The sequence below is a fragment of the Anabrus simplex genome, chromosome X, assembly GCF_040414725.1.
Source record: "Anabrus simplex isolate iqAnaSimp1 chromosome X, ASM4041472v1, whole genome shotgun sequence".
NCBI lineage: Eukaryota > Metazoa > Arthropoda > Insecta > Orthoptera > Tettigoniidae > Anabrus > Anabrus simplex.
In genome coordinates, this window is record NC_090279.1 from 198084676 (window position 1) to 198093545 (window position 8870).

Consider the following 8870-nt stretch of genomic DNA (forward strand, 5'->3'; position numbering starts at 1 on the left):
ATGCTTTTTTCTTGGTTTACCTCCTCAGGCTAGCTAGGCTTCACTTAGAATCTGATGGGATCCCAACATAATCTTTTCTACAATCAGTGGTGATTATATCGATGTGTCTTCAGTTCTCTTCTGTGAAAAAACAAGGAACTACTTCATACACTTCCAGGCCTTGCTTTTAGCTCACTTTAGAGAAACAATAAAATGTCTTTCATCCTTCTAGATTAAATTCAGTACCTAATTCGTTCATCAACCTGTTCACATGTTCGAAAACATAAATAGTAATTTCCGTTGTGAAATAACTATTTAGCATATTGTTCTGTTTTTTAAATGCCAAGATCATGATTTGCTAATAAGTTCCATTATTGCAATTTATCTCCTGAAAGATCTGCCTGTTGCTTGGGAAGACCTAAATCCATAACTAAGTCGTTAAGTTATGCCTCCTATATCTGTTGTAGTGGCTTCCATGATCAGGAACAAAGGATGAGGAGGAATCTCCTATGAGACTATTATGCTGTGTCCTATACAATACTCTATGAAGAAATTGCATGTGCTAATAGCTGTGTAAAAGACTTGCATCAGAAAAAGGAATCCGATTCACTCTTTCTCCTAGCGTGCATCACACAACACTGCAGAGCTTGCTTTTCTGGTCACCTTCAATAAGTCGCTACTGATCTGCATTTAGGGCAGTCACCCAGGTGGCAGATTCCCTATCTGTTTTCCCAGCCTTTTCTGAAATGATTGCAAAGACATTGGAAATTTATTGAACATCTCCCTTGGTAAGTTATTCCAATCGCTACCTCCCCTTCCTATAAATGAATATTTGCCTCAATTTGTCCTCTTGAATTCCAGCTGTATCTTCATATTGTGATCTTCCCTACTTTTAAAGACACCACTCAAACTTATTCACCTACTAATGTCATTCCACGCCATCTCTCCACTAACAGCTCAGAACATACCACTTAGTCGACCAGCTCTTCTTCCTTCTCTCAAGTCTTCCCATCCCAAAATTGGTAACATTTTTGTAATGCTACTCTTTTGTCGGAAATCACCCAGAACAAATTGAGCTGCTTTTCATTGGATTTTTTCCAGTTCTTGAATCAAGTAATCCTGGTGAGGGTCCCATACACTGGAATTCTACTCTAGTTGTGGTTGTACTAGAGACTTACATGCCCTCTCCTTTACATCCTTACTACAACCCCTAAATACCCTCATAACCATGGGCAGAGATCTGTACCATTTATATACAAACCCATTTGTGTGATTTGCTAGGGCTTTACGTCGCACCGACACAGATAGGTCTTATGGCGACGATGGGATAGGCAAGGCCTAGGAGTTGGAAGGAAGCGGCCGTGGCCTTAATTAAGGTACAGCCCCAGCATTTGCCTCGTGTGAAAATGGGAAACCACGGAAAACCATCTTCAGGGCTGCCGATAGTGGGATTCGAACCTACTATCTCCCGGATGCAAGCTCACAGCCACGCGCCTCTACGCGCACGGCCAGCTCGCCCGGTATTTGTGTGATTACCCCAATGAAGATCTTTCCTTATATTACAGTGATACCCATAAGGAACTTTCACCCCATCAATGCAGTAATTAAAACTGAGAGGACTTTTCCTATTTGTGGAACTCACAACCTGACTTTTAACCCCGTTTATCATTGCCTACTGTCCATCTCACAACATTATCAAGGTCCTTTTGCAGCTGCTCACAATCTTTTATTTATTACTCTATACAGAATAACATCTGCAAAAAGCCTTATTTCTGATTCCACTTCTTTACTCATATCATATATATATAAGAAAACATAAAGGTCCAATAATACTGCCTTGAGAAATTCCCCTCTTAATTATTACAGCGGTAGATAAAGCTTCGCCTACTCTAATTCTCTGAGAGATTTTTTTCTAGACCCATTGTCACTTTTTTGTCTAGTCCAATTGCACTCCTTTTTGCCAGCAGTCTTCCGTGATCCACCCTATCAAATGCCTTAGACAAGTCAGTTGCGATACAGCCCATTTGACCTTCTGAATCTAAGATTCACTATGTGATCAAAAGTATCCAGACACCTGGCTGAACATGACGTATTTGTGGCGCCCTTCATCGGTAATGCTGGAATTTAATATGGTGATGGCCCACCCTTAGCCTTGATGACAGCTTCCACTCTCACAGGCATACGTTCAATCAGGTGCTGGAAGGTTGCTTGGGGAATGGCAGCCCATTTTTCACGGAGCGCTGCACTGAGGAGAGGTAGCGATGTCGGTCGGTGAGGCCTGGCATGAAGTCGGCGTTCCAAAACATCAAAGCTGTTCTATAGGATTCGGGTCGGGACTGTGCAGGCCAGTCCATTACAGGGATCTTATTGTCGTGTAACCACTCCGTCACAGGCCGTGCATTATGAACAGGTGCTCAATCGTGTTGAAAGATGCAATCGCCATCCCCGAAGTGCTCTTCGACAGTGGGAAGCAAGAAGGTGCTCAAAACATCAATGTAGGCCTGTGCTGTGATAGTGCCACGCAAAACAACAAGGGGTGCAAGCTCCCTCCATGAAAAGCACGACCACACCATAACGCCACCACCTCCGAATTTTACTGTTGGCACTACACACGCTGGCAGATGCCATTAACCGGGAATCCGCCATACCCACACCCTGCCATCGGATCGCCACATTGTGTACAGTGATTCGTCACTCCAAATGTTGTTTTTTCACTGTTCAGTCGTCCAATGTTATGCTCCTTACACCAAGCGAGGCGTCATTTGACATTGACCTGCGTGATGTGTGGCTTATGGGCAGCCGCTCGACAATGAAATCCAAGTTTTCTCACCTCCCGCCGAACTGTCATAGTACTTGGAGTGGATCCTGATGCAGTTCGGAATTCCTGTGTGATGGTCTGGATAGATGCCTGCCTATTACACTTGACGACCCTCTGCAACTGTCGGCGATCTGTTGGTCAACAGACGAGGTCGGCCTGTATGCTTTCGTGCTGTACGTGTCCCTTCACGTTTCCACTTCACTATCACATCAGTAACAGTGGACCTAGGGGTGTTTAGGAGTGTGGAAATCTCGCGTACAGACTTCTGACACAAGTGACACCCAATCACTTGACCCCATTTGAAGTCTGCGAGTTCCGCGGAGCGCCCCATTCTGCTCTCTCACGATGTCGAATGACTGCTGAGGTCACTGCTAAGGAGTGTCTGGCAGTAGGTGGAAAAACAATGCACCTAAGATGAAAAACGTATGTTTTTGGGGGTGTCCAGATACTTTTGATCACATAGTGTATGTGCTATATCTTATCTTTCACTACTTCCTTCTGCAAAGGGGATCTTCATGTCTGAGGCTAGTCACTTCCGTATCCTTCTTGATTCTGTCTAGCTTCTGTCTCTTTGAGCGGCCATGAGGTCAATTCTCATGGGTTGTGTTGGTGGGTGGGGAGCAGTTTTTGCCATCAGTTCTATTGATGTGCCCATACTACCTGAGCCATGCTTTGCACATATTATTTGTAATAGTTGTCGCTCAGAACCATATCTTCACAATGTCATTCTGGATGCTGTTCAGTTTTGTAACATCCGTGGACAAACAAAACATTTTCGTCTCCATTGCTTGTGTTCAGTTGTTGCTGGCCAGCATTCTGAGCTGAATAGGGTCACTAGAAGAACCATGGACTTCTCATCGATCAGTCATCAGGACTGTCGCCCAGGTGGCAGATTCCCTATCAGTTGTTTACCTAGCTTTTTCTTAAACATTTTCAAAGAACTTTGATAATTTGTTCCAATTCCGTACTCCTCATCGTATAAATGATTTTTTTTTGCCTCTTGAATTCCAATTTGATCTTCCCTACTTTCAAAAACTCTCCACAAGCTATTCTACCCAAAAGTAGCTTCAGAAAATAGGTAACAAGCTCACACAGAGAAACCTTTTGTCACAGGCAAAGATAGACGACAGTAGAGCACTGATGTGCATTATTATTCAAGAAAGTCACCATTCTTATCAAGAACTTGTTCCAACGGTACACTAAGGCATCGATACCAGCATGGAAGAAATGTGTCCAGTCCCTGAGGCATGCTGAATGGTCATATCGTTAAAACCGGACGAGTTGGCCATGCGGTTGTGAACTTGCATCCGGGAAATAGTGGGTTCGAATCCCACTGTCAGCAGCCCTGAAGATGGTTTTCCGTGGTTTCCCATTTCCACACAAGGCAAATGCTGGGGCTGTACCTTAATTAAGGCCACGACCGCTGCCTTCCAACTCCTAGGCCTTTTCTATCCCATCGTTGCCATAAGACCTATCTGTCGGTGCGACGTAAAGCCACTAGCAAAAAAAGCATATCATTAAATTGTTTACCACCCACATACTGCTTCAACAATCTGAAGAGATGGCAATCGCTCGGTACCACGACAGGGCTGTAGGGAGGGTGATCCGGTACCTTCCACCAGAAGCAACTTAACAATTCAGGTTTGCTGTTGGCTGTGTGCAGTCTGACATCATGTGCAACAAGGCCTGTTGAGAGAAGTTCGGATCGTTTTCTGCAAATTCCTACCTGCAAATGCTATAGTTTGTCACAGTATCTGGCAGTTTCAATGTCGCTTCCCTTTTGAGGAAATCGACCAGAAGCACGCCCTTGTGGTTCCAAATGACAGTTACCATAACTTTCTTCGCAGATGGAGCTATTTGGACTTACTTGCAAGGCAAAGACAAAGGATGTTTCCATGGCATGTATGCTCACTTTGTCTCTCGTGTCGCATGAAATAAGTTTCATCTCCTGTAACGATACGGTGCAGAAATGGCACTGCTTCCTCATTAAACCGCATCAAGTGCATAGAAGGCAATCCCATTTGAATAGCTTTCTGATCTGTGATGTACCTTGCGTCCACTGTGAAAATTTCTTTCGGTAGTCCAGCTGCTCATGCACGCTGCCCTCTTGTGATGCATAGCTGATTAGCAACCTTGCTAAGTCAAATGTATTGATTGCCCTAGTCAATACCACATGCATTGTCACTTGTGATGGACATGCCTGTCCGGCCACATTGTTGCTCATCTTGCTGTTATCAAACTCATTGCACCATTGCCAGGCCTATTTCCACGACATGACATTCACACTGTACACCTCGTCAAGTTGCAGGTGAATTTGCGCTGATGAGGTGCCCTTCAGATGCAAAAACCAGATTACACTATGTACTTCCATGTTTGATGAAGTTTTCATGCATGCAACTATCTTTTAGCTGATATTGCAATGGTTTGATGCAACATATGCACCATCTAATAGCTGGATGATAAAGGTGTGGTCTGTTGCTTCGGCCGTGGCAAAATATTTGAACACGAGGGGAAATATGTTTCCATTGAGAGTTCTTGTTACCTGTATTTTGAAGCGCCTTTCTTACTTTCAGCCGGCCCCGTGGTGTAGGGGTAGCGTGCCTGTCTACCTCTTACCCGGAGGCCCCGGGTTCGATTCCTGGCCAGGGAGGGCTGTTTCAGGGTACACTCAGCCTACGTGATTAGAATTGAGGAGCTATCTGACGGTGAGATAGTGGCCCCGGTCTAGAAAGCCAAGAATAACGGCCGAGAGGATTTGTCGTGCTGACCACATGACACCTCGTAATCTGCAGGCCTTCGGGCTGAACAGCAGTCGCTTGGTAGGCCAAGGCCCTTCAAGGGCTGTAGTGGCATAGGGTTTGGGTTTTCTTACTTCCCCTTTGTGGTGGTTAGGTACAGTCTTATCGCATAGCATAGCACCATTTCAACGCCGCCGCATTAACTTGTGCGTCTCGAAATGTCTCTATCCAAAGTGATAAGCGAACCAAGGTACAGCAAACTCGCTATTTAATGGACCGTTCAGGGTAAGGGATGTCCATAAAACAAAAAATCCAGTAAATTGCAAATATTAGGGATATTGTTGCCAAATAAAGCCTCTTACTGGTATAAAGATACTTCAATAAGAGCAAATTTATGTAGTCACTCAAAAAAAAAAAAAAAAAAAGAATGAGCACAATATCATGTACTTGGTTCTTGTTTTGAGTGACTGTACATGCCATTTTTACATGGATTTTGTTGTTTTCCACCTTTATACTGTTCCTTGATATTTAGAAGACAACTACCGTGTGGCGGTCCTCTTTTTGTCCTTCACAGAGAGAGGCCGTAGTTTTGTGTAGATTGAGGATAGGTCGTGGACAATCTGCCCACTCTTATCTCCTAAAGAGGGAAGACCCCCCCTCCCAGTCTGTTCTTGTGGTGCCGACTTCACCGTGGTCCACATCCTCACAGAGTGCACTGGTCTCTCTAGCCTAAGACAGAGCGTCGGCCTGCAGGAGACACTCAAACTCATATTCGCTGATGACTCTATTACTGCCGATCTCGTCATTCGTTTTATGTGTGAGAGTGGATTATTCAAGGGCATCTAAATTTCAAGCGTTATGTTACTCGTGGAACTTATGTTCCGTTTTGATTCTTTAGCGACCTTTACAGCTTGATACAATAATTTGTTTTATTTTGTAATTCATTTTGAAGTTCCTTTGTTGAATAAATAGTTCTGTTTTGGTTTTTTTTTTTCATTTCTTTTCCACTTCATTTGTTCAGAGAGCATGATTACCTCATTGCACTTCCCCTTAAAACAAAAAATCTGGCTTAGTTGGTTGAGGCGCTGGCCTTCTGACTCCAACTTGGCAGGTTCGATCCTGGCTCAGTCCGGTGGTATTTGAAGATGCTCAAATACGTCAGCCTCGTGTCGGTAGATTTACTGGCACGTTAAAGAACTCCTGGGGGACTAAATTCTGGCACCTCGGCGTCTCCGAAGACTATAAAAGTAGTTAGTTCGCCATAAGACATATCTGTGTCGGTGCGACGTTAAGCCCTTAGCAAAAAAAAAATAAAAAAATAAAAATAGTAGTGGGACGTAAAGCCAATAACATTATTATTAAAACAAAAATAACCAGGCTGAGTGGCTCTGATGGTTGAGGTGCTGGTCTTCTGACCAACTTGGCAGGTTCGATCCTGGCTCAGTCCGGTGGTATTTGAAGATGCTCAAATGCGTCAGTCTCGTGTCCGTAGATTTACCGTCATGTAAAAACTCCCGAGGGACTAAAGTTTGGCACCTCAGCATCTTTGAAGAAACGTAAAAGTAGTTAGTGGAACGTAAAGTCAATATGATGATCATTATTAATAAAACAAAAATTACCACCACCACTACTGCATCATCATCAGCTTTCTGATTGAGCTGTGAAATATCTTCAGCAATCTCTTCCTAGTTTTGAATTTGGTAGCCAGGATCACCTTCATTGATATCTAGCCATTGTTCAGTGTCATTTACACTGATAGCACGAGCTTGCTTGAAAATTTCATGGAAGTTAAAGTTTTCCAAACCCTTAAAACCATATTCTGGTTCATTAGAATTGCTGCCCATCGCTGCTGATTGTTGTCTATTGTATTATTTGTGTTTTAAATTATTTATATTTGTCCAGTGATGTCCATTGAGTCGAGTGTTTACTGTATTTAAATTGTTTTGTCCTGACGAGATGATGACCTTCTATGCTGGTGGCACTGTTTGTTTGTGTACTACATTGTCAGTATTTTTGTAATATTTCTTGGCTGTAAATTATGAGTTTCTGTGGAAATTTGATGTATTGACAAAGCTTATTCCATGCCATATTCGTGATCAGCACATACAAGCAATGTAAAATTGTTTGTTTTTTTTTATCTCTGTTATTAAAACCTTGTTGACCAGTGTAATTATATTTTCTTTTGTGTGCATTTTTCCTAGTGGTACTAAAATAGGTTTGCATATTTTGAATGAACTATATATATATATAAATTTTTTTGGCTTGATTATATTTTGTACTTTAGTATGAATGATAATTTACACTAGTCCTTGGAAGTACAATCTGCTGTCTTTATTTTGTTATGTATATAATGAAAATATACACACATGGAACTTCATCAGGTACATATATTACCCTTTGGCTAAAGAGAAAGATCACCACTGTTGCGAAATAGTAGGATTTGGTGAAAGTGTGTTCTTGTCTGCAAGTGGATTAAATTAAAAACATTTTGGTACTTAATCAAACCTGAGTTTTGCTGTTTAAAATTATTTTCATTATCCCCTTTATTAGAATGTAATCATGATGAATAGGGCACTCAATTGAAGTAGTGCAGTGAAAAGAATGCCTTTGTGTTGTTTAAAAAAGTTTTGAAGTGTAGCTCTGGAGTATTGCATCCACCGTCACCTTTCCAACAGTTTTTTCTAGGTCTGTAATTTCAACCTAAAAGAAGAAAACTGGAAGAATTGTGAAGCGAACTTCAAGAGTAAAATTCAGGTAATTGTAGAATATTTTCTTGGGTGCATCCCAGATCCTAATTCTAAACTATGCTGAAAATTGGACCTGCCCTAAAGAAAATTAAAAACAGTGCCATAGGACTTTTGTCCTTGGAAAGTATCTGAGTAATGTATGGGCATGATAGAAAACTCCACCTATTGGGAGTCTTGAGATTTGCATTCTGGCACTAATAGAAGATAATTATCCAGAGTGTTTTTCTCTCTTAGGTTTTACCCCTCACACTTATTTAAAGAAAAATACTAATGTGAAGTTCTCAGACATACATTTCAATATAATGTAGTTCATTACTCACCCCAAAGCCTGATTGAATTCCCAACAGCTCCGCCATCAGCTGTCATAGAAAACCCAGGCGTAATTGGGACACAAGGTGTAAGGCAATTTCCCATTTGCTCTTGTAAAAAGGCATTTTAATCACAAAGACCCACACAGGAGAAGTTGTCAGTTGCATCCACTATTTTATTTACAAATTATATACACATCAATAAACAACCATTTTGAACAAAACACTTCGAAGAAGAAGAAGAAGAAGAAGACTGCAACATTAGCATGTCAACCAACTA